This window comes from Bos javanicus, chromosome 17 (genome assembly GCF_032452875.1).
Source record: "Bos javanicus breed banteng chromosome 17, ARS-OSU_banteng_1.0, whole genome shotgun sequence".
Taxonomy (NCBI): domain Eukaryota; kingdom Metazoa; phylum Chordata; class Mammalia; order Artiodactyla; family Bovidae; genus Bos; species Bos javanicus.
In genome coordinates, this window is record NC_083884.1 from 36,885,473 (window position 1) to 36,912,568 (window position 27,096).

Sequence of the window (27,096 nt, forward strand, 5' to 3'; positions counted from 1 at the left end):
GAAAATATCTCCCCTTTTCTCCCAAATAAAATTAAAATTTCTAAGTATATAAGAATTTAAATCTTAACTATTCCTTCTCTAACATGAGATAGTTCACTTACAGTATGTTACATATTTTGGAGGTGTTAAAAATCATTTATCAGATGATTATTCTTTTTTTTTATCAAATAATCTCAAAAATGTATGCTAAATATTCATTCAGCTTATAGTAAGTTACTCTGAATAACATACAACCCTTTATAAGTGGATGAAACTTCTCATTGTGACTTGAAAATATTTTTAAGTAAAATAAAAACATTTTTTAGTAAAATTGGTTTAAGTAATCTTTTTAGTAAATCTTTTTATTCTTTTTAAGTGATATCTATCTCCTTGTAGCTTTTGATTAATGGTGCTAATTCAGCACTGTGGTTTTTTTTTTTTTTTCAGAAAATATCTAATATTCTTTCCACAGAGAAGCCCTGGAAGTATTTGAGCATGACTGTTGTATTCTCTGTTATGCTCTGTTCCTAAAGCAAAATTTTTTAGTTCTATTCATTATTATTCATATTACTTGTCATTTAACTTTGCTGAATACACTCAATTTTATCCCTTTCCTGTTAAGTGAGGTGCTTAGAATACAACACAATTCTCCAGGGATGATAATCCCCCAACTAAACTCAAGCTTCCTTCTGGATGGGACACTTGTATCAAAATAATCGTGGGTGTATGTATGTGTTCAGTAATGGTCAACTCTTTGAGACCCATGAACTACAGCCCACAAGACTCCTCTGTTCATGTATTTTCTAGCCAACGATACTGGAGTGGGTTGCCATTTCCTACTCCAGGAGATCTTCTCAACCTAGGGATTGAACTTGCATTTCTGGCCTCTTCTGCATTGACAGGCAGATTCTTTACCTCTGCACCAACTGGGAAGCCCATCAAAAGAATTAAATAATTAATAGTGAATTAGTTGTTTCTTTTCTTTTATTCCATCTAATTAAAGACCCTTCCCAGGTGGCACTAGTGGTAAAGAACCCACCTGCCATTTCAGGAGACCAGAGAGACCTGGGTTCTATCCCTGGGTCAGGAAGATCCCTGGAGGAGGGAAACCCACTCCAGTATTCTTTCCGGGAGACTCTCATGAACAGAGAAGTCTGGTGAGCTATGGTCCCTAGAGTTGCAAAGAGTTGGACATGACTGAAGGGACTTAGCCTGCATGCACTAATGATGATACACATTAATTATTTTAAAATCTACTATATAGAATCTAATTTTACACTTTATTTTATTTTTTAACTTTACAATATTGTATTGGTTTTGCCATATATCAAAATTAATCCACCACAGGTATACCTGTGTTCCCCATCTTGAAACCTCCTCCCTCCTCCCTCCCCATACCATCCCTCTGGGTTGTCCCAGTGCACCAGCCCCAAGCATCCAGTATCATGCAACAAACCTGGACTGGCGACTCGTTTCATATATGATATTATACATGTTTCAATGCCATTCTCCCAAATCTTCCCACCCTCTCCCTCTCCCACAGAGTCCAAAAGACTGTTCTATACATCAGTGTCTCTTTTGCTGTCTCATATACAGGGTTATTGTTACCATCTTTCTAAATTCCATATATATGCATTAGTATACTGTATTGGTGTTTTTCTTTCTGGCTTACTTCACTCTGTATAAGAGGCTCCAGTTTCATCCACCTCATTAGAACTGATTCAAATGTATTCTTTTTAATGGCTGAATAATACTCCATTGTGTATATGTACCACCGCTTTCTTATCCATTCATCTGCTGATGAACATCTAGGTTGCTTCCATGTCCTGGCTATTATAAACAGTGCTGCGATGAACATTGGGGTACACGTGTCTCTTTCAATTCTGGTTCCCTCAGTGTGTATGCCCAGCAGTGGGATTGCTGGATCATAAGGCAGTTCTATTTCCAGTTTTTTAAGGAATCTCCACACTGTTCTCCATAGTGGCTGTACTAGTTTGCATTCCCACCAACAGTGTAAGAGGGTTCCCTTTTCTCCACACCCTCTCCAGCATTTATTGCTTGTAGACTTATGGATCGCAGCCATTCTGACTGGCGTGAAATGGTATCTCGTTGTGGTTTTGATTTGCATTTCTCTGATAATGATTGATGTTGAGCGTCTATTCATGTGTTTGTTAACCATCTGTATGTCTTCTCTGGAGAAATGTCTACTTAGTTCTTTGGCCCATTTTTTGATTGGGTCATTTATTTTTCTGGAGTTGAGCTGTAGGAGTTGCTTGTATATTTTTGAGATTAGTTGTTTGTCAGTTGCTTCATTTGCTATTATTTTCTCCCATTCTGAAGGCTGTCTTTTCACCTTGCTTATAGTTTCCTTTGTTGTGCAGAGCTTTTAAGTTAAATTAGGTCCCATTTGTTTATTTTTGCTTTTATTTCCAATATTCTGGGAGGTGGGTCATAGAGGATCCTGCTGTGATTTATGTCGGATAGTGTTTTGCCTATGTTCTCCTCTAGGAGTTTTATAGTTTCTGGTCTTACATTTAGATCTTTAATCCATTTTGAGTTTATTTTTGTGTATGGTGTTAGAAAGTGTTCTAGTCTCATTCTTTTACAAGTGGTTGACCAATTTTCCCAGCGCCACTTGTTAAAGAGATTGTCTTTTCTCCATTGTATATTCTTGCCTCCTTTGTCAAAGATAAGGTGTCCATATGTGCATGGATTTATCTCTGGGCTTTCTATTTTGTTCCATTGATCTATATTTCTGTCTTTGTGCCAGTACCATACTGTCTTGATGACTGTGGCTTTGTAGTAGAGCCTGAAGTCAGGCAGGTTGATTCCTCCAGTTCCATTTTTCTTCTCAAGATTGCTTTGGCTACTCAAGGTTTTTTGTATTTTCATACAAATTGTAAAATTCTTTGTTCTAGCTCTGTAAAGAATACCGTTGGTAGCTTGATAGGGATTGCATTGAATCTATAAATTGCTTTGCGTAGTAAACTCATTTTCACTATATTGATTCTTCCAATCCATGAACATGGTATATTTTCCATTTATTAGTGTCCTCTTTGATTTCTTTCACCAGTGTTTTATAGTTTTCTATATATAGGTCTTTAGTTTCTTTAGGTAGATATATTCCTAAGTATTTTATTCTTTCCATTGCAATGGTGAATGGAATTGTTTCCTTAATTTCTCTTTCTGATTTCTCATTATTAGTGTATAAGAATGCAAGGGATTTCTGTGTGTTGATTTTATATCCTGCAACTTTACTATATTCGTTGGTTAGTTCTAGTAATTTTCTGGTGGAGTCTCTAGGGTTTTCTATGTAGAGGATCATGTCATCTGCAAATAGTGAGAGTTTTACTTCTTTTTCAATTTGGATTTCTTTTATTTCCTTTTCTGCTCTGATTGCTGTGGCCAAAACTTCCAAAACTATGTTGAATAGTAATGGTGAAAGTGGGCACCCTTGTCTTGTTCCTGACTTTGGAGGAAATGCTTTCAATTTTTCACCATTGAGGATAATGTTTGCTGTGGGTTTGTCATATACAGCTTTTATTATCTTGAGGTATGTTCCTTCTTTTCCTGCTTTCTGGAGTTTTTTTTTTTTTTTATCATAAATGGATGTTGAATTTTGTCAAAGGCTTTCTCTACATCTATTGAGATAATCATATGGCTTTTATTTTTCAATTTGTTAATGTGTATTACATTGATTGATTTGTGGATATTGAAAAATCCTTGCATCCCTGGGATAAAGCCCACTTGGTCATGGTGTATGATCTCTTTAATGTGTTGTTGGATTCTGATTGCTAGAATTTTGTTAAGGATTTTTGCATTTATGTTCATCAGTGTTATTGGCCTGTAGTTTTCTTTTTTTGTGGGATCTTTGTCAGGTTTTGGTATTAGGGTGATGGTGGCCTCATAGAATGAGTTTGGAAGTTTACCTTCCTCTGCAATTTTCTGGAAGAGTTTGAGTAGGATAGGTGTTAGCTCTTCTCTAAATTTTGGTAAAATTCAGCTGTGAAGCCGTCTGGACCTGGGCTTTTGTTTGCTGGGAGATTCTGATTACAGGTTCAATTTCCGTGCATGTGATGGGTCTGTTAAGATTTTCTATTTCTTCCTGGTTGAGTTTTGGAAAGTTGTACTTTTCTAAGAATTTGTCCATTTCTTCCACGTTGTTCATATTATTGGCATATAATTGCTGATAGTAGTCTCTTTTGATCCTTTGTATTTCTGTGTTGTCTGTTGTGATCTCTCCATTTTCATTTCTAATTTTATTGATTTGATTTTTCTCCCTTTGTTTCTTGATGAGTCTGGCTAATGGTTTGTCAATTTTATTTATCCTTTCAAAGAACCAGCTTTTGGCTTTGTTGATTTTTGCTATGGTCTCTTTTGTTTCTTTTGCATTTATTTCTGCCCTAATTTTTAAGATTTCTTTCCTTCTACTAACCCTGGGGTTCTTCATTTCTTCCTTTTCTAGTTGCTTTAGGTGTAGAGTTAGGTTATTTATTTGATTTTTTTTTCTTGTTTCTTGAGGTATGCCTGTATTGCTATGAACTTTCCCCTTAGGACTGCTTTTAAAGTGTCCCACAGGTTTTGGGTTGTTGTGTTTTCATTTTCATTCCTTTTTATGCAAATTTTGATTTCTTTTTTTATTTCTTCTGTGATTTGTTGGTTATTCAGCAGCGTGTTGTTCAGCCTCCATATGTTGGTATTTTTAATAGTTTTTCTCCCGTAATCCAGATCTAATCTTACTTCATTGTGGTCAGAAAAGATGCTTTTTTGAATTTACCAAGGCTAGATTTATGGCCCAGGATGTGATCTATCCTGGAGAAGGTTCTCTGTGCACTTGAGAAAAAGGTGAAATTCATTGTTTTGGGATGAAATGTCCTATAGATATCAATTAGGTCTAACTGGTCTATTTTATCATTTAAAGTTTGTGTTTCCTTGTTAATTTTCTGTTTAGTTGATCTATCCATAGGTGTGAGTGGGGTATTAAAGTCTCCCACTATTATTGTGTGATTGTTAATTTCTCCTTTCATAGTTGTTACATTTGTCTTACATATAGCAGTGCTCATATGTTGGGTGCATATATATTTATAGTTGTTATATCTTCTTCTTGGATTGATCCTTTGGTCATTATGTAGTGACCTTCTTTGTCTCTTTTCACAGCCTTTGTTTTAAAGTCTATTTTATCTGATATGAGTATTGCTACTCCTGCTTTCTTTGGGTCTCTATTTGCACAGAAAATCTTTTTCCAGCCCTTCACTTTCAGTCTGTATGTGTCCCCTGTTTTGAGGTGGGTCTCTTGTAGACAACATATGTAGGGATCTTGTTTTTGTATGCATTTAGCCAGTCTTTGTCTTTTGGTTGGGGCATTTGACCCATTTACGTTTAAGGTAATTACTGATAAGTATGATCCCGTTGCCATTTACTTTGTTGTTTTGGATTCGAATTTATAAACCCTTTTTGTGTTTCCTGGCTAGAGAATATCCTTTAGTATTTGTTGGAAAGCTTGTTTGGTGGTGCTGAATTCTCTCAGCTTTTGCTTGTCTGTAAAGCTTTTGATTTCTCCTTTATATTTGAATGAGATCCTTGCTGGGTACAATAATCTGGGCTGTAGGTTATTTTCTTTCATCATTTTAAGTATGTCTTGCCATTCCCTCCTGGCTTGAAGAGTTTCTATTGAAAGATCAGCTGTTATCCTTATTGGGAATTCCCTTGTGTGTTATTTGTTGTTTTTCCCTTGCTGCTTTTAATATTTTAATATTTGTTCTTTGTGTTTGCTCTTTGTTAATTTGACTAATATGTGTCTTGGGGTGTTTCGTCTTGGGTTTATCCTCTTTGGGACTCTCTGGGTTTCTTGGACTTGAGTGATTATTTCCTTCCCATTTTAGGGAAGTTTTCAACTATTATCTCCTCAAGTATTTTATCATGGTCTTTCTTTTTGTCTTCTTCTGGGACTCCTATGATTCGAATGTTATAGCATTTAATATTGTCCTGGAGGTATCTGAGATTGTCCTCATTTCTTTTAATTCATTTTTCTTTTTCCTCTCTGATTCATTTAATTCTACCATTCTATCTTCTAATTCACTAATCCTATCTTCTGCCTCTGTTATTCTACTATTTGTTGCCTCCAGAGTGTTTTTGATCTCATTTATTTCATTATTCATTATATATTGACTGTTTTTTATTTCTTCTTGGTCCTTGTTAAGCCTTTCTTGCATCTTCTCAATCCTTGTCTCCAGGCTATTTATCTGTGACTCCATTTTGATTTCAAAATTTTGGATCAATTTCACTATCATTATTCGGAATTCTTTATCAGGTAGATTTCCTATCTCTTTCTCTTTGGTTTGGTTTGGTGGGCATTTATCCTGTTCCTTTACCTGCTGGGTATTCCTCTGTCTCTTCATCTTGTTTATATTGCTGAGTTTGGGGTGTCCTTTCTGTATTCTGGCAGTTTGCGGAGTTCTCTTTATTGTGGCATTTCCTCACTGTGTGTGGGTTTGTACAGGTGGCTTGTCAAGGTTTCTTGGTTAGGGAAGCTTGTGTCAGTGTTCTGGTGGGTGGAGCTGGATTTTTTCTCTCTGGAGTGCAATGAAGTGTCCAGTAATGAGTTATGAGATGTCTATGGTTTTGTAGTAACTTTGGGAAGCCTGTATCTTGGAGCTCAGGGCTGTGTTCCTGTGTTGCTGGAGAATTTGTTTGGTATGTCTTGCCCTGGAACTTGTTGGCCCTTGTGTGGTGCTTGGTTTCAGTGTATGTATGGAGGTGTTTGATGAGCTCCTGTCAATTAATGTTCCCTGGAGTCAGGAGTTCCCTGGAGTCAGGGTTTTGGACTTAAGCCTCCTGCTTCGTTATTGGTCTTATTTTTACAGTAGTCTCAAAACTTCTCCTTCTATACAGCACCATTGATAAAACATCTAGGTTAAAGATGAAAAGTTTCTCCACCGTGAGGGTCACCCGGAGAGGTTCACAGCGTTACATGGAGAAGAGAAGAGGGAGGAGGGAGTTAGAGGTGACCTGAATGAGATGAGGTGGAATCAGTAGAGGAGAGAGTGGGGTAGCCAGTAGTCACTTCCTTATGTGCACTCCACAACTGGACTGCTCAGAGATGTTCATGGAGTTATACAGAGAAGAGAAGAGAAGAGGGAGGAAGGAGACAGAGATGGCCAGGAGGATAAAAGAGGGGAATGAAAAGGAGAGAGACAGATCCAGCCAGTAATCAGTTCCTTAAGTGTTCTCCACCGTCTGGAACACACAGAAATTCTAAGAGTTGGGTAGAGTAGAGAGGGGTTAGGGAGGAGACATAGGCGACCTTGTGGAGAAAAAGGAGAGTCGAAAGGGGGAGAGAGCAGTCAAGCCAGTAATCTCGCTCCCAAGTGAAAAATGGGTACTGAAGATCGGGTTCTTAAAGGTACAAAATTGGTAACAAATACCTAAAAGCAAAAATTAAAAATCTAGAGTAGAGTTTGGAATTTCAGAAATACAATGTTAAAGAAGAAGAGAAAGAAAGAGAGAAAAAAAAGTCACAAAAATTATTAAAAAAAATATAGGTACAAAATTGATAACAAATACCAAAAAGCTAAAATTAAAAATATAGAGTTTGGAATTTCAAAAATACAATGTTAAAGAAAAGAAGAAAGAAAAAGAAAAGAAAGAAAGAGAAAAAGAAAAAAAAAACAGGGTCTCAAAAATTATAAAAAATATATGTATGAAGTTTGCTTTAAAAAAAAAATAAGGTCTTTTTTTTTTTTTTGCAAAGTAATAGTAGGTTATAAAAGTGAAAATTAAAGGAGTAATAGAGGACTTAAAATTTTTTTAAAAATTAAAAAAAAGAAAGAAAGAATGATCGTAAAAATAGTAAAAATATATCTAGGACTTTCTCTGGTGTTGTGGGTATTGTGGGGTCAGTTCATTTTTGGGTAGTTCCTTGGTCTGGCTTATATTTCTTAAGATATATAGGCCCTTTCCTATGTAGTTGGTACTAATGACAGGGTTTTAATCTATTGCCTGTTGCTTCCAAGGTGGTTCCCTCTGTTATAGCTTCTTCTGTTTGCTGGTCTCTTCAGTGTCTGATTTCCGCCCTGATACAAAAGGGGCGGTGGTGGACACTTTTTTAGGCTCACTTGTTCAGTCGCACTGTGGGGAGGGAGGGACGCTGCAAACAAATAACACTGGCGTGTGCTCACAGTGCCTCAGCCACACTGGGCCTGCCCCCGCTAATGGCGCGTGTAGCCTCCCTGCCCACACTGCTCAGGGTCTAGGTTGCTCTGACAGGAACCATCCGAGGCCGGCCCTGGGCTGCCTGCACCTCCCAGGTCCAAGCCACTCAGATTCAGGCACTCCGGTAGTCCTCAGAGATGCAGACTCGGTTGGGCCTGCGTTTTGTGCCCTTCCCAGGTCCGAGCAGCTCAGGTGATGAGGTGTTTGGCAAGTGCGGTTGCTGCGGCTTATCGCCTCCTCGCGGGTCAGTTTTCTGGGTGTACAACCAGCACACCTTCTCAGGCAGATGTTGACTGTCCAGAACCCCAGGGAAGTCTTAGTTAGCAAAGAAGCCCGCTTACAGTTGTGTAGATAATGTCTCTTTGGGGCTGCGATTGTCCCCTTCCGGCTCTGGCTGCCTGTCACAGGAGGGGGATGGTCTGCAGCCGGCTATCTCTGTTCAGTCCTTTGTTCCGTGCGCGGGCCTGGTGGTGTCTTAGGTTAGGGCTGGCTTTTCGCGTGGTAGTTATCCCACAGTCTGGTTTGCTAGCCCAAATTAGTTCACTCAGACAGCGCTCAGGGCATTCAGGCCAGATCCTTACTCTAAGCGATGCAGCCCGCACCTCCCTGCCCAGCCCCCGCTTGCTAGTGGTGGGTGCAGGTGTCTGCACTGCTTCTCCGCTGGGGGAGTTACGGTTGGGCTCATAATCTGTGGGTTTTAATTGTTTATTTATTTTTCCTCCCTGTTACGTTGCCCTCTGTGCTTCCAAGGCTCGGCACAGACTCCGCAGTGAGATGTTTCCTGGTGTTTGGAAACTTCTCTCTTTTTAAGACTCCCTTCCTGGGACGGAGCTCCATCCCTCCCTCTTTTGTCTCTTTTTTTTGTCTTTTATATTTTTTCCTACCTCCTTTTGAAGACAATGGGTTGCTTTTCTGGGTGCCTGATGTCCTCTGCCGGCATTCAGAAGTTGTTTTGTGGAATTTAGTCGGCGTTTAAATGTTCTTTTGATTAATTTGTGGGGGAGAAAGTGGTGTCCCCATCCTACTCCTCCGCCATCTTAGCTCCTCCTCTAATTTTATGCTTTTGTTGTATGTGTGTGGGAGAGATTTTTTCTTCCTATCATTGTTAAATCAGGCTATTTTACTGTGAATTTGGAAGACTCTGTAATGAGAGTTAAACTAGTATCTTAGTTTTATTTTTGTTAAAATTGAGAATCTCTGTTTTATTTTTCCACTTAGATTCCTGTTATCCTCAGATCAATATATTATTTTGTATATACCTATCTAAGACAATACCTGCAACTTAGAAAATGTTGATATAGCTGTTGATATAGAAAACGTGAACAATTACTCAGATTCAGGGCACTTGATCCAGAATCAACCTATGTAACTAAGTATCCCATAATGTTTTCAGTACTTGGCTGAAGTGAAGATATATTCTGTCTCTCTTTGTGATAAGTTTCAAAAGGGAACATTAAAAATTTAGTGTATAATGACTTTTACTTAATTACCAGACTCTCAACTTCTAGGTGTACAAAGTGTGATGTTGTTCAATAATTGCTTATGGAAAATTGTTTTAAAAGTAAAATTCTTCTGTTTATGATTTGGTAAATCTGTTTTTGTTCTTTTTGTTTTGTTTTTGTAAATTTGGGGGAATAAGAAGGAAAAAATTCATTTAGACCTTGAAATTTGAATCTGATTGAAGCAGAAATATTTAATATTTATAATCTCTTTAATTTTCCTGGGCTTTTATCTTTTACAATGTTTTTCTAAGGTTTCATTCTCTTGATTGCATTTAAAATGAAGCAAAACAAACTGAAGGTTTTTTTTTTCTTTCATGGCAATCATGACAAAACAACAAACCTGCTATTTGCTTGATTTTCCCTCAATACAAGTAAAATTGTAAACCAATAAACAATCACACAGATTTTTGTTCAACTTAACTTTCATTAATTGGAATAGTCTTTTAGAAGTTACTCTGTAGGAAATTATTATTGCCATGTTTTATTTGGGCAGAATATGAATTGCTTCTTCTCCTTCTCTTATTCAAAGAAAATAAAAGTTTGATTTATTTCCTCTGAGCAGAGATAGAGTAGTTATGATGATGAAGAACACAAGAAATCTCAAGAGAGTTCTAAAACTTCCAAATTGCTGTGTTTTATACACTCACACTACTTCACATCTCATAGACTTCCTCAGATACGGTGTATCAGTAAATTGTCTTTATAGATACAAATAAAATGATTTTCCATCAAAAACAAGTTATCACTATAATATATACAAACAATAGTTATCTTGAGACAAAGGATAATTTGTAATGTGAATGCATTATTTACACTTGGGTTTAACCAAATATTGAGATACATTTTATTTAATTTTTAAAAATTATAGAACACTGCTAAAATATTAACTTCATCTTTCAAACTCTAAAATTATGTTATTATTTTTCTAAATGAAAGTTTCCACTGAGTATATAGGAATTAAACTGAACTCTTTGCTATTGTTTCTGTCTAGTCATTTAGTTTTGATGAACTCTTTGGAAAAAAATGTTAAAAATCTATAGTTCTCAGATCAATAACCATTTTGGAAAACATAGGGAAACCAAAAGTGGGAAAAATAACACTCCGCATTGGAAAAATACATTTGGAATAAACCACAAACATTGCCATAAATTCACCATTAAATTAATAAAAAGGGAATTATGTTTTAGATGGTGTCAATTTTCAAAAGTATCCTACAGTGATATAAGCTGTAATGCCATAGGAATAATAATGGTAATAATAATAATTAGTCTGCCACATATCCATTATGCCAGAACTGAAAGTTTTATAAACACCCAAATATTGTTCATGTTCGCAGTAGAGTACCAGTTTAGGACATAACTGAGTAAACAACGTTAATTATCAAGATTGAAGTTTGGGAGAGAATAAAAAAAATAGATGGGGAGAGATCAAGAAGTGGAGGTAAGAGAAAGATGATCTAAAAGCAAAGGCAATAGTACATGCTGTGGCAATGATGTAAAGGAAAGGAAAAAATGTGAATATATTTCCCCTAATCCGTGTTACAGAAGTTTTGGATTCTGCCTAGTGCATTATGAAATTAGGTATTTAAAGCATATATTTTGAAAATGATTGAGTTAAGAACACATTAAATCCATCAAATGTTAAGGGAGAGAGCAAAAACAAATTTTAAATATTGCATTTGATGCCTACATTGACAACTTCCTGAGTCTAATAACAGATTCAATCTCAGAGACCACCTTCTAACATGCTGTATTTTTGTTTAAATGCTGATTATGTTGACTTTTTTTTTTTTTTTTACCTTGCTTCCAGAGCCCTGCTTAATGCAACTATGACAGGTTGTGATATAAATTAAATTGTGAAATGTTGTGAAACAAAATCCCATAGCACATGAGTTGAGTATCTCATTGGTATCAAATCCAAAGCCTTGCATTTTAGTATCCAGATAGAGTGAACCATTATCCAATGATAGAACTATTCAATGGCACGCCGCCATGACCAGACTGGAATTCTGGGCACCTCCCTGTACACCACACGAGCACTTTATCTGTCTTTTCTACACCAATCTCTGATCATATTTCTTGTTCATGAGCCTGATGTTTCAGTGCCTGACTGGTGATTATATATGGTATATTGGATATATACTGTATATAGGAAATGTAGAGCATATGTATACTATCTAGTATACTTGTAAAAAACTAAGAAATATCATATATTTGACTTTTTCTCAAAATCATTAAAATCAATATATTTTGCAAATTCCTTTATACTGAAGCTGAAAATCTCATTGTTATTTATGCTGTTATCATTATTTATTTTAAGTAATGTTAAAATTTTTGATATACTTATTGGATACTTGAATTTTCTTTGTTCTTTCTCACTGTAGGTATTTTAAGTTTTATTAGTATATGATTACTTGATGGGCTTCCCAGGTGGTGTTAATGGTAAAGAACTTGCCTGCCAGTACAGGTGACTTGACAGGGACACACGTTTTATCTCTGAGTCAGGAAGATCTGCTGGAGGAGAACAGGACAACCCACTCCAGTATTCTTGCCTGGAGAATCCCATGGACAGAAAATCCGTCAGGCTATAGTCTGTAGGTTTGAAAAGACCAGGACATGACTGAGTGACTGAACAACAACAACTTTCAATATTGTAGTCATCATGACAACTATTATTTGTTAATTTTTATTCCTATGCTAGCATTGTACTATATGTGAATCATTAATCTAAAACTTATCCTAGAATTAATATGATTACATGGTTTAGATTTATTTTTTTAAGTATGTATATATATATATATATATACACACACATCCCCCAAAGATTAAAATACATTTTGTTATTGTTCTTATCTTGACTTTGAGGTCAGAAATATTTATTTCTTTTCTCCATATTGTTACCCTGCTGTGATTAATATTTTCTAGCCTCTTTAAATGCTATTTAGTCATAAGCTAAATTACAAAATTAACATGAATTTAGAAGATGATATTCAAATATATAACAATAAGCATGGTTATGGGCATTGATCTGTCAGAAGGACTATTGTATTGCAATCTGTCCTATAAAATTCTGTGTCTATAATTTATACTATTTATCTGTTCACTCTGGCATAAGTTCAACAGTTTTATTTACTGTAGGTTTATGACATTCTTTAATCCTGAGTGGTCATATATGACCCTTGTTAATATTCATTTTTCAGAATTCTTTCTACTTATGACACTTTCTTCCATGAACACTATGGAATAATTTAGTTAAATTATAGGATTATTTATTAATGCATTGTACTAAACATATTAATTAATTTGTTCCTACATCAAAAATTTGTGACTGTCTTGTGAGTCAATTTTACCTTGAGGAGAACCAGCATCTTATAATAATGAGTTTAACTTTTTCCATAGAGGAGCAAAATGTATCAATTAACTTTCCCTTGATATCTCTTGCTAATGTTTCTTAGTTCTCCTGGTATTAGTGTTGCATGTTTTGCATTTATTTTTAAACGTTTCATATATCCTGCTATTGTAAATAGATCTGTTTTGATAAAATTTTAAGAGTTAAAAGTGCTATAACTTTATTCCTTGCAACTGTATGAAAGTGAAAGTGAAGTCGCTCAGTCGTGTCCGACTGCTCACTGCTTGTCATGAATTCAACATTATAAAGGCTTTCATTACACTTGCTTAGCCATTACATCTAAAATAATTATCAAGTAAATGTTAATAGCCATGTGTTCCTTACATGTTTCCTGTAGAACTTTATGAAATAACTATTGTAAAAGATCCAGTCCATCTATTTTGTCTGAAGTGTGAAAATGATAAAAGTAGTATATTATTTTTAACATGCATATTTTTATTATGAGTTCTTTTCCAAACAGGTGACTCACAAAGTGCTTTCTATTGAGTAAGCACTAAATACTGGCTATACTTTTACTGTTATCACTTATTTACCAAACTTATAAAACTATCGCTGTGAGGTATCTTCAAGATTACCATTATCATTGTATTTGATGCTGTTTTACTTTGTATTGTTAATATGTACTGAAGTATTTCTGCAGTGGTTAATTTCTGAATGTATTTGGAAACTGTATGAAGTTAAACAAATGAGAGCGTATTTTGTATTGTCTCATAAAAAAAGTAGAGAAAGGAAAAAAAAATTATCCCCTGGACGTGAGTTGGTACAGATTAAATTTAATGTGATTATGACATCAAAATAAGTAAATTTATGTATTTATTATGCTGAGATGCCATAAATTGACATGCTAAGGTTCAAGGGTTGCAAATTCAAATGATTCTGGGAACTAAATAAGTGACACAATTGAACAGATTGGACTTGGTAGAAACTGGAAGAAACTAGAATGCCTTACCTCGAGGGAAGATATGGGCTTCCCTGGTGGCTCAGATGGGAAAGAATCTGCTTGCATTGCAGGAGACCCAGGTTAGATCCCTGGGTCGGGAAGATCACCTGGAGGAGGGTATGGAAACCCACTCCAGTACTCGTGCCTCGAGAATGCCATGGACAGAGGAGCCTGGCAGGCTGCAGTCCATATGGTCGCACAGAGCTCGATAAGAATGAAGCAACTAAGCAGCAGCAGAGGGAAGATACAGCCTTAAATACCTTCTTTAATATAGATTTAGAAAAAAATAAAGAACTAGATTTTCCATCCTAAAATTGGACAAATATTAAATCAAATAAAATCAGGAATAAGGAATTTATGAATTAAACAGAAATTAATACAGCTAAATAAAATTAGTGGAACAAATAATTATATCCAAAAACTTTCTTTAATTTACTAACAAAATATATAATCCTCTCTTAAATCTGACTAATTAAATATGTGAATGATAGAAAATAACAGGAAAGATGAAAAAATATAACCAATTCTTATAGCAATTCAATTGCAGAAATTTGAAATTTAGACAAAATTGATGATTTTGTAGGAAATGGAAATTTTCAAAATCAACTCACATGAAAGTTGAAAAGTTATTCTCCAACTGCTTTAAAAAAGGTTATAAAGTAAATTTGGTATTAACATTGATAAAACACTTAAACCAGATGCTCCACAGCTAAGACTTCTTTCCAAGTAACTGTTCAACTTCTAAACTATCTCACTTGAAAAAGCAAATAATGCCAAGGCACTAAAATAATTCCACTTTTTTCCTTGAGGAATAACTCATTTTATCTTTTTTATTAAAGTATAGTTGATTTACAATTTCTTAGTTTTTGCTGTGCAGCAAAGTGGATCAGTTATGATTATACATATATCCCCTCTTTTTTAGATTCTTTATCCATGTAGAGTATTGAGTAAAGTTCTCTGTGCTATACACTAGGTCCTTATTAGTTACATAGTTTACTATAGTAGTGTGTATGTTATATCAATCCTAACCTCCCAAATTATCCTTCTACACCTCATTATTCTTGAAGTACTTAACTCCAGCAAGTTTTAAATGTTGGAAATAATTCAAATTTTATAAAATATTCTGAGATCAATATAACTTTCCAGAATATACTAGCATATTGTTTAAATGTCCTGACACTAGGACTGAGGGCTGCATATTGGTCACTGAACTCAGTTTAGAAATCTATGGAGTGTATTTTCTTGTCAGTTTGTCTCCCTGAGAAAATGTGTGTGTGTGTGTGTGTGTGTGTGTGTGTGTATGTGTCTGTGTGTGTTTGTGGAGAGAGAGAAATAAGAGAGGAAGAGGAGAGAGACTTCAGTGATTTTGTTCCTGGTTCATATTATTTACCTGTTTTTCTGGTTGTTATCTATGGACAAGATGCTGTACTAGAAGTGAGCCCTTGTTTACCAAATTGTTCCATTGACTCCCTGGTGTTGTCAAGCAGTAAATGGGCTATGTTTTCAGTGGCCTCCTTAGAAATAAAAGAGTAATCTAACCTCCGTAAGACAAACCTCAGTTTTGCTTTCTCACCTGTACCTGTTTTAAAACCTTTGGGAGGGCATAGAGAAAAGATAGGGTTTCATTTTCCGTATCTTGTTTGATTTATTTGGGTTCTGTTCACTGATAAAAAGAATTAGTTAACAAATTGGCCTTTGGCTAAACAAATGGCAGGCCAGCAATAAATGGGTTAAATCATTCTGACTGGACATCTGCCTCTGAGCTGCTTCATTACGGAGGGCCCTCCCTGAGAGGCCCTGTGAACCTCGGCTTCATCGATCCATTTTATATATCCTGTCCCTTGTGACCTATGCTGATGGAGACTTGCCCGTTAAGCGTATTTTGGTGCCAGTGACCCCGGAAAACTCTCATTTTGTGTAAACTCCAGCACTGCTAGATCTCGAGAAGTGCGATTAAACATTTGTTTGCAAAAAATTAGAATGCTTCCCACAGTGAAGATTATTTAGAGGGCAGACATACAAAATTTGCTAATATTACTTTTTGAGCTTAATGAGTTTAATAATATATTTCAATATTGGAATTTCAGTTGTTATATTGGAAAAAATAAATCCCATGTACATAATTTGTACAGAATAATGTTGTCTAAAACAACAAGGCTTATTTATGCTTAGTTTGCATCAATGCTAATAAATTTAGGCAATTTAAATACCCTAGGGTGCTTTTAGTCAATTTAGGACTTGAGAGTTAAATTATGTTTAGAGGTCCCTTTATGTAATCTATTGCACAAAGTTTGTCAAATTTACATTATGAAATTTAATAACAACAAAAAAATTAGCAAATTTGGAATTATAGGGGATTTTGTTTGGCTTCAATTTCAAATTATTGATACTCAAATTAAAAAGTAGTGATTAGGAGACAAGATAATGAAGTGAACCATACCATACAAAGCAAATCAATAAAACTGAAAAATGGATTGTTTTATGATTAATTTAATGGAAAATGCTAACATGTGTTACATGTATAGAGAGTATACTTTGTAACACTTTACAAAAATGTCAAAAATGAAGGTTTCCTTCTCTAGAATTTTCCAGGTTGGTGCCTTACTTCAGTACCAATGATGCAGTACTGAACAATAGATTCTCCCCCATATCCTCTTCCTTTTAATTTGTCATCACAGTACTGTGCACAGAGGGAAAATTCTTCCTTAAAACCCTCTAGCAATTTGCTTATGCCCTGCAGTGTGAGATTTAATTATTCATGTCAGTTTCTGTTCATGCTTTCAGTATATTAACTTGGAAAAAAGTCCTTACAAAATTTGTCATAGGAAAGTAAATATAATAAAAATATGAGTAAAATTACCTTTAAAGGTGATTGCAATAAATTCTATCTGTGGGGCATGGGGAACTCAACACACATAAATAATCCCAGTACTATTTAGTTTCAAGAGATGTTTCTCGGCAAATGATAAACAAGACAGAATATTTAAAGGTTCACGTGAAGCAGCACAAAATGCATTGTTCTAGGGAGGGGAATATAGCTTTCCTGACTGCAATTTCTATCATTTTACTTTGGGGGAAAGTTGTGGTACCTTCTGGAATATACGCATTGTCTTTTCTATCAAATAATGTCACTTTTGGTCTGCTACAGTCCTTAAGTATTATCTTCCTGAAGTGTATACTGTACTCCTTCTTTATCTCTTCAACAAATCTAATGTGCTCCTAAAACTGACAGTAAAGTTTTGACCTTTATACTGTACACTAACATTACAACAAATCCAAAGTACATTTTATTATCTTAAAATTTATTCTCAATTTGATTATATTGCACGTTCTTCTTAGGTAATTTATTCTTTTATTTTCCTTAAATGAAGCAAACCTTCATAATTCCTGATCTAATTCTCATTTATTTCACTGTTCCTTTGAACAATAGAATGGTTTAAGGTTGCCCTGAGCCTATCCTTAAAAAAAAAAAAAAGCTAATTAAAGGGTAAATGTTACCATATCCAAATATTTGCACATGCAAGTTTAGGGAAAAATAAGAATGACTACAATATTATCATATTTTTTATTTTCTTTAATTCTCAGAGCTTTTAAACACATAACATAATTCAGAAAAATAGCACAAGAGAAACTCATGTCTTACAACCATATAAAGAGATATTAACATTCTTCCAAGTTGTTTTCCTATTTATTTTTGTAAAAATAAAGTATATAAGAAAGACACACTTTATGACCTTCTCTTCATTCCTCTCTACTTCTCGTCTTCATCTTCAGAAGTAATTTTCCCTATAGAGTAATACAATCACCTATCTCAAACACTAGACTACATACCCAGAAGAAGACACACTGGGTTTTATTTGTCGTGGAATACAAATTGGAATGATGTTCACTGCATTAATTCAGTCATGATCTCAACTTGATATGCTCTAAACTGAAAACTAAATTAGAAAGTCAACTACCACCTACATGCCATATATAAAACCACAGGAGAAAGACAGGTTAATAGAGAATAGATAAAGGGAGAAAACACAGGTGGTTTCTATATTCTGTGATTAACCAATCCAAAAATTATAGTTGGTGTTTATAACATCTTTACTCTACCATCAATTTCATGTTTTCTGGATCCACAGACAATTTCTCAATCGTTAGAGTTCTTTCCCTAGTAGGTTGGGCTCAAATGTCTCTCCTGAAAGATTTCAGTGTTAGGTTGTTATAACCTCCTATCCTTCTATCAATATTTACCAGTGTATTTGAAAATATTATGAATTAGTCCAAAGTATTTTCTGATGGTGATCGATTCACCTGTGCCTATATAAAGATTTCACTCTGTCTTAGGAGACACTAAAGATCCTGAATATGTAGTTTAAGATAAGTCTATTTTAACTTTATGGTCATTTCAGTGTTTTATTTATTTAATCTTTTGAACTGTATCAAAGAAGTTTAGGACTCTCAACTTGTTTAATATAAGGCACTGATTAGTACTGTAGTTTTGATAAATCAAGCAAAAGAACCAAATGTCATATTCTGATTGCAGCCTAGTAAGTCCAGAATACTCATAATTACATTCATATTGATAAATATGACTAAAATTTATTTATTTCCTATATAGTTCATTGTTTTTAGAATTTATCACCACATGTGAGCCAGATTTTTGCCTAATCCCCATCTTGCAAGTATTTGCATTAGTTAATTCCTCCTCAGGAAAGTTTTATTTTGTTCCCTCTGGGACACCTGGTTCTGAACCTTGGGGATCAAAAGGGTCAAAATATATTGGCATGCCGTTATAAGGTAACTATTTCAAGTGAAGTTGCTATTAATGTATTTATATATATTAAAATGACAGAGAAGCAGTTTGATTAGACATATAGATAGAGTTGACTGTGCAAACAGTGGAGTTTTTGTAGGGTTATATCAGAACAAGTCCATTCTAATTTTCAAGGTCCTACCTCCTAGAAGTTGGCACATTAACGCTTATTTAAGAGACATAGAGGAGTTAAAAAGGAAATTTATGTTGTAATTCAACAATCTATAAGATTAGATTCTGTAAGCATCAGCCCTGTTAGGTCTAAAGAGATATAAAATACAATTTTAGGGCAGTTACAAAATTTTCTTGGTCCTCTCATGTGAGAGTAGGAAGCCCTTAGCTTATAATTTTTACTATTTATTCCAGAGCAGAAGCAGCCAGTGCTCCAACTCCACCTTTGTATTTCCCTTTCCCTTTTCTGTCATCTACTCTGGATGGAAATAGTATCCCTAAATCCCAAACCTATGAATATACAAACACTCTTGACAATACAGTTTGGAAGAAGAAGAGAGATGCTGCTTTACTCTGAAGACATGTAGAAACACCAGCGACCGAAGAAGAACACTCTCATGACACTGAGATTTTAGCTACAGAAACATGCTCCTGAACTTAATTATCCAACTGTGGCTTCGGACTCTTCCTCTTTCAGACCTCCCAATTACTGTATAATCATCTAATACTTACCATATATACAATATTTTCCCTAGAATAACCAAGGATGATTTCTGCTTCCTGTCTGCTACAGTATATGTTTTGAGTTCTTTTCTTGGAAACAGAAGCTGAGATAGAGATTTGTGTGCAGATGTTCTGTTGTGGGATACTTTGAAGAAAACCACTTTTAAGTAATGAAGGCTTGGACAGAGGAATAAATTAAACTACTCTGGTGTTGCAGCAGAGACCCCAGGCAGTCCCACAGGGAGCTTAGGAGCTAAGATGGTCTTTCAGGCATGGCCCAATTCGAGACAAGGGTGACCATCTTTGTAATCTAACCAGTCTCCACATGTGGTTGCACCTAAGGAGGGTGTGAAGGACATACACGGATATTTATCTATTCCCCTGTGCCTTCATTCTGCTATGCTAAGTTGCTTCAGTCATGCCCCACTCTTTGTGATCCCATGAACTGTAGCCCACAAGGCTCCTCTGTCCATGGGCTTCTGCAGGTAAAGATACTGGAGTGACTGCTATGCCTGTTTCCAGGGGATCTTCCCCGGGGCCAGGGATTGAACCTGTCTCTTAAGTCTCCCGCATTGGCAGGCAGGTTCTTTACCACTAGCGCCACCTAGGAAGCCCCTACCTGTTCTCCTAGTGGGATATAAGCAGGAAGAGGACTCAGCATGAATTGGCTCATGCTTTCTGCTTTGCCACTAGCAATGAAGTAGTTTGCCTGTGATGCCCTCATGTCTTCTGACTGCATCAACAAAACTGGGGCATATTAACTGGGTACTGCAAGTCATATACATTCTCAGATCCTTCACAGTTCTTCACATCAATAAGCCATTGGTGCTGCCGCTACAGCTGACTCTCATGCTCATAAACCTGACAACCAGATACTAGAAGGTGGCATCTCTTTTTTGTCCCTGCCTCAGACCTCATGGAGATGATAACTGGATACTGGCCACCTTGACTGTGTCTAACACTTAGTGTCACCACATTGCTTCCTGGAGGCAACAATATCAGGAAAATGGCCTCTGCTTCAGAGATCGTATTCCGAATCTCATGCTGGTGCATCTAACTGGGAATACCCAACTTACATCCAAACAGTCATGGAAAAGGATGTTTAGGAAATACAAATTTCATATTTTCTCTCTATCTAACCAACAATATGGATACAAGATTGGAAGATGAGGAGACTGACAGATGTAACCTATGGTGTATATCGTGGTTTGTGTTTCTCTGGAAAGCTTTTGCTTTTCATTCGACTTAGTAATATATCCAGCCAGGACCAAATATTATATTAATAAGTTCCAGTATTTTCCTATAGCATAGATATTGCATATGTAAAACCTACTCTGGTGGGATTGTGATTATTATTATGTTTTCAGAGATTTCTCCGGTTCCCCAGAAATAAATCAAAGCTAGTTCATTTTCTTCTTGCTCTGGTGGATATATATATATTTTTATCTTTTACATAGTCCAGAATTTCATTAACGGAACAGGTCATGGAAGGTTTAGATTTTTTGCAATCATTACAGATAAAAGCCAGTTTTTGGAAGCCCATGTCTTCATCTCCTGCTTAATGTACATAATATATTTCAAGCCTCAGAATTACTATATCAGCAGTTTTTAAATGTGCAGTTTCCTTTTGACTTTTGAAGCTTGATTTTTCATTTTCCTATCTGTTTCTAGTACCTTTCTTTCTTTCTCAAAAACTCCAGGACACATTTAAAATAAAATTTATTTTACTTTTTCCAGAATTTCTAAATATTCTTGGAGGCTATGTGTGTGCATGTTTCTAACAGATTTCTGAAAATAGTACCAAATGATCCTTGTTATAATCATTTCATACCATTAAACGTTGCCTGGCCTATTTCTTTCTTCTTACTATTTATAGACACCTTTTTTTAATCTAATGAGAAATTGGTAATTCTCCTCTTAGCTCTCTCCTTTAAATAGTTTTCTTAATTTTATTACTAGATTATTTGATATTAATATCCAGAAAAAATTTCTTAATCAGTTTTGGACGATTTTCATAGAGATATGGGCCAAATCAAGGGAAGGCAGTGATCAAGCCCTGAAAAATCTTACTGGGAACATGAATCATTGGAAATGTTGTGTTGAGATAATTTTCCATATACCTGAAGATGAAAATAATTGCTTCTTTTGATTAAATTAATATGAAAGTATTAGATTGGCCAAAAAGACCACATGGGTTTTTCTGTAACAAAGAAACCAAACTTTTTGGTCAACCCAATACATCTCTGATGCTGGTCATTTTTCCATTAGTAAAAGGATAAAAGAAAAAAATATATGAAATTTGTTTATAGGAAGTTCATACAGTGGTAAGATACACACTAATTCCAAAGATTATAAACATAAGTGCATAGTAGGAGGACCAATTCAGTCTGTCGTATTTTGCTTTTAGTATATCAATGATTAAGGTAACATATATGCATTAAATGTCACTTCAGCAGATGTTCATTAGGCCTGCAATATGTAGTGCCCTTGGTATTCTGTACTGAAGTTTGTAGTCTTATGGAAAAAATGTTCTTTGCTCACAGCTGTAATATCCATATGGAAAAATTGAGGAAGGGACCGAAGACTCAGATTAAAGATAAAGAAAACTTAGCAAGCATTAAGAATACTATCAGTTAGTAAATATTCAAAAGAAATTGCACAACTCGTAATTAGAGAAATAATAAATGTAGTTGGCAGAAAAAAAGGTTTGTAAATCTTCTTAGGAAAAGGGAAATAATAAGTCTGTAAATTACTAAGTGGTGAGCAAATACTTGTGCCTGGAGAATCACTTAAAGTCACCAAAGGCAATAATTTAGAATCACTTAAAATTGGAAATTAGCTGTGCACAATCTATCTGATTTTGTGAAGGGCTAATTGTGCTGAACTAATCTTATTTCCTTTTTTGGTAAAATAAGAGTTTTCAAAGGCATGAAACTACCTGAGAGATGTAGAAATGCAAGTTAAAAAGGTAGATTTTAGTGTATAAGACTCATCACTGACAAGCTAACAAATATAACGGGCATTGTTCAATGTATTTTTAAAATTAGTTGGCTTGAGAATCTCAAAAATCCCTAAAGAGAGTGTCTGTATTGCTTTGGCAAAAGTTGCAGACACTAAAAACATTGCCTGATCTATCTTACCTTATTTCTGTAGAAGAGGACTACAGCAGGAATATTCAATTTTACACACAAGGGTATTAGACTAAGTAGTTTTTGTTTATAACCATTAATTCCCTGTAATTTTACCCTGTATTTAATATCCCAACAAAGATTAATTCACCAAAGGAAACTAATACAAACAAATATTCATGTTTTACACTTGCTATTTTAGTCAAGTGTCATCTGCTGCTGCTGCTGTTAAGTCTCTTCAGTCGTGTTTGACTCTGTGTGACCCCAGAGACGGCAGCCCACCAGGTGCCCCCGTCCCTGGGATTCTCCAGGCAAGAACACTGGAGTGGGTTGCCATTTCCTTCTTCAATGTATGAAAGTGAAAAGTGAAAATGAAGTCGCTCAGTCATGTCCGACTCTTAGCGACCTCATGCCTGCAGCCTACCAGGCTCCTCCGTCCACGGGATTTTCCAGGCAAGAGTACTGGAGTGGGGTGCCATTGCCTTCTCCAATTTATTCATTAAGCTAATAGTAAATAAGCGAAAAATAACTTTGAATTCTTTAGATAGAAGTGCTATCCCTTTTTGATTTCTTACAGATTTCAAAACAAGGTTAACCTCTTTTATAATTAATTTTATATTTCATTCAACATTTAAAACATATTTCATCTCTACATTTTGAAAGATTAACAATAATTAGAATTATTTTGGTAAAATTTTATCCTTATTCTCTGTATATTGGAATAGAAAAAAAAGGATATACTTAAATAATCACTGACACTTTGACTTTTTAGATGTGAAGTAATATGAAATCTGGTTAGGTATCCCTTTTTAACTATGCATTATTAATCTGTTGACCTAATGTCAATTAAACAGACATTATTTTAAAAATAGTTATAGATAAAGGCTATGTAAGACTCTTGCATATTCCTTCCATCTATTAAGATTCCTTTGTATCAAAGTATCCCTGATCATTTGTTGATATTGATGTTATGCAACACCAAGAGCGTATGTAATATGTAAGTGTCTATGCCAGTTCATAATAACTAAGGCATTTTCTCACCTGGTTTTTGGTGGATGACTATACCAATGGAGAAAACAGCTGAAAATTAACATAAAGAAAATATATAAAATGTAATTATGGCAAAGACTGGGCAAGACAAAAGGGAAGAAAATGGATTTCTTAATTTCTCAGTCTATTTTTCATTGAGAATACAGAATAAAACATGGCTTTTATACAAGTCTCATGGCAAGCACATGGCAGAAAAAACACTTTCAAGGAGAGCTTAATTTTTAAAAATTCACTTCATAACTAATAAGAATAACATTGAAGAAAAGTCTCAAGAAATGGGAAACTTGGTTAATTCCATTGAGTGAATTAAAGAAGCATAATTGTTCAAATTCAAATGTTTCAAAGTAAGGCGTGTATCATTTTAAAAGAGCACAGAAACTGATATTTTAAAAGAGATAGCAGTTAGTTGTAATAAATAGCACAACACTAAGAAAGGCAATGCCAAAGAATGCTCAAACTACCGCATAATTGCACTCATTTCACACGCTAGTAAAGTAATGCTCAAAATTCTCCAAGCCAGGCTTCAGCAATAGGTGAGCCGTGAACTTCCTGATGTTCAAGCTTGTTTCAGAAAAGGCAGAGGAACCAGAGATCAAATTGCCAACATCCGCTGGATCATGGAAAAAGCAAGAGAGTTCCAGAAAAACATCTATTTCTGCTTTATTGACTACGTCAAAGCCTTTGACTGTGTGGATCACAATAAACTGTGGAAAATTCTGAAAGAGATGGGAATACCAGACCACCTGATCTGCCTCTTGAGAAATTTGTATGCAGATCAGGAAGCAACAGTTAGAACTGGACATGGAACAACAGACTGGTTCCAAATAGGAAAAGGAGTATGTCAATGCTGTGTATTGTCACCCTGCTTATTTAACTTATATGCAGAGTACATCATAAGAAATGCTGGACTGGAAGAAACACAAGCTGGAATCACGATTGCCAGGAGAAAAATCAATAACCTCAGATATGCAGATGACACCACCCTTATGGCAGAAAGTGAAGAGGAACTCAAAAGCCTCTTGATGAAAGTGAAAGTGGAGGGTGAAAAAGTTCACTTAAAGCTCTACATTCAGAAAACGAAGATCAGGGCATCCGGTCCCATCACTTCATGGGAAATAGATGGGGAAACAGTGGAAATAGTGTCAGACTTTATTTTTTGGGCTCCAAAATCACTGCAGATGGTGACTGCAGCCATGAAATTAAAAGACGCTTACTCCCTGGAAGGAAAGTTATGACCAGCTTAGATAGCATATTCAAAAGCAGAGATATTATTTTGCCAACAAAGGTTCATTTAGTCAAGGCTATGGTTTTTCCTGTGGTCATGTATGGATGTGAGAGTTGGACTGTGAAGAAGGCTGAGCGCCAAAGAATTGATGCTTTTGACCTGTGGTGTTGGAGAAGACTCTTGAGAGTCCCTTGGACTGCAAGGAGATCCAACCAGTCCATTCTGAAGGAGATCAGCCCTGGGATTTCTTTGGAAGGAATGATGCTGAAGCTGAAACTCCAGTACTTTGGGCACCTCATGCAAAGAGTTGACTCATTGGAAAGGACTCTAATGCTAGGAGGGATTGGGGGCAGGAGGAGAAGGGGACGACAGAGGATGAGATGGCTGGATGGCATCGCTGACTCAATGGACGTGAGTCTGGGTGAACTCTGGGAGTTGGTGATGGACAGGGAGGCCTGGCATGCTGCAATTCATGAGGTCGCAAAGAGTTGGACATGACTGAGCAACTGAAGTGACCTGAACTGAAGAGTTTAGAAGCACAAAGAAATTCAGTGACTTAACTCTTCAGACCAAATTTAAGATAGCTAATTTTCATATATAATAAACATATCACCTTTATTTTAGGAATTAGCATCTGATTTCAGCATTTTTACTGTGTAGTATAAGATTTGGAAGGATGGTTTTACTGTGTTCTTTCAATACAGGGTTTTACTTGACACAGTACTTTGATCAATACAGGCTATCAATAAAACTCAGGAAGACATTAAAACAGGATTTTTAAATTTTAAATGCAATCATTGTTTTATATGTGGAAAACATGAATATGAACGTTTTCTTATATAAAATAAGTTTATAACGACTGCATTGGAAAGAGGATTTTCTATTTAAGAATAAGCATTTTAAGGATAAAAACATAAAACAAGGTTTTCCAAAAATGGTTTATAATTTACAGATGAGAAAAAGGAGAAGAATGGGGAGAAAATAAGAGAACAAGACAACAAAAGCAAATAATAATCACAGAGTATTTAAAAAAATAACTTCAGAAGATTTAAGGACATGTGAGTGATTTAATAACATTGAGATGTAACAAAGAAATTCATGGTGTCAATAGGACCACAGGAGATGGTGCTCAGGAAATATTTAAAAGAAAATGAAAAAAATAATTTAAAATAGTTGCATATAATAGTTGCATATAATAGATTATCAATATATACAAATTTAAGACAAGCTATTATCATTAAAAGAAACTGGAGATAATTAAACAGGCCAAACTTGTTTATGGAGAAACTTGGTTTGAGGACCATTTGCAAATTTATGAGAATTACATGACTATTATTGCTATTGTTCTATTTTTAGAAAACTGAAAATGTTGTTCAATGTAAGCAAAAAACCTTCATTATTCAACTAAGCTGTGTAAGTTAAAATATTTTAAAAATATTCTTTAAGTAAACTGTATTGTAACCTACCTTTAAATTCCAAAGAAGAACATGAGGATGACAAACATAATATTTAATATTTAATTGTAACCATTAATAATCAATGCCAACCTGATTTCTTGCTTAGAAGTTGTATGTCATCCCATATGAAATGAGGGTCAGGCTTATGCTTAGCTGGTTAGTCACGTCCGACTCCGGACTCCATTGACTATAGCCCACCAGTCTCCTCTGTCTATAGCATTTTTCCAGGCAGGCAGATTCCATATAGCTGAGCCATTAGGGAAGACTGAAACGGCAATGTTGCTGCTGCTGCTGCTAAGTCACTTCAGTCGTGTCGAACTCTGTGCGACCCCATAGATGGCAGCCCACCAGGCTCCCCCGTCCCTGTGATTCTCCAGGCAAGAACACTGGAGTGGATTGCCATTTCCTTCTCCAATGCTTGAAAATGAAAAGTGAAAGTGAAGTCACTTTCCGTGTCCGGCCCTCAGTGACTCCATGGCCTGCAGCCTTCCAGGCTCCTCCATCCATGGGATTTTCCAGGCAAGAGTACTGAAGTGGGATGCCATTGCCTTCTCCGGAAATGGCGATAGGGGCTGTCAAATTTGAGACTGTAAATTGTTCCAAGAAGAAGCATAAAAGAGAAAACAATGTAAAAGAGAAAATAAAATAATACATACATGTATTATCTTCACTGAGGCAGGTAAAGCAGGTGCTGAGAAAATTTCTATCTTAGGAAAT

General features: G+C 35.5%; 1 protein-coding gene across 1 annotated transcript in view; it reads left to right on the forward strand.

Annotated features, from left to right (window-relative positions):
* Nucleotides 1–27,096, forward strand: part of FSTL5 (follistatin like 5) — a 928,941-nt gene that overhangs the window by 92,938 nt on the left and 808,907 nt on the right. The gene's annotated exons all lie outside the window — the stretch shown is intronic.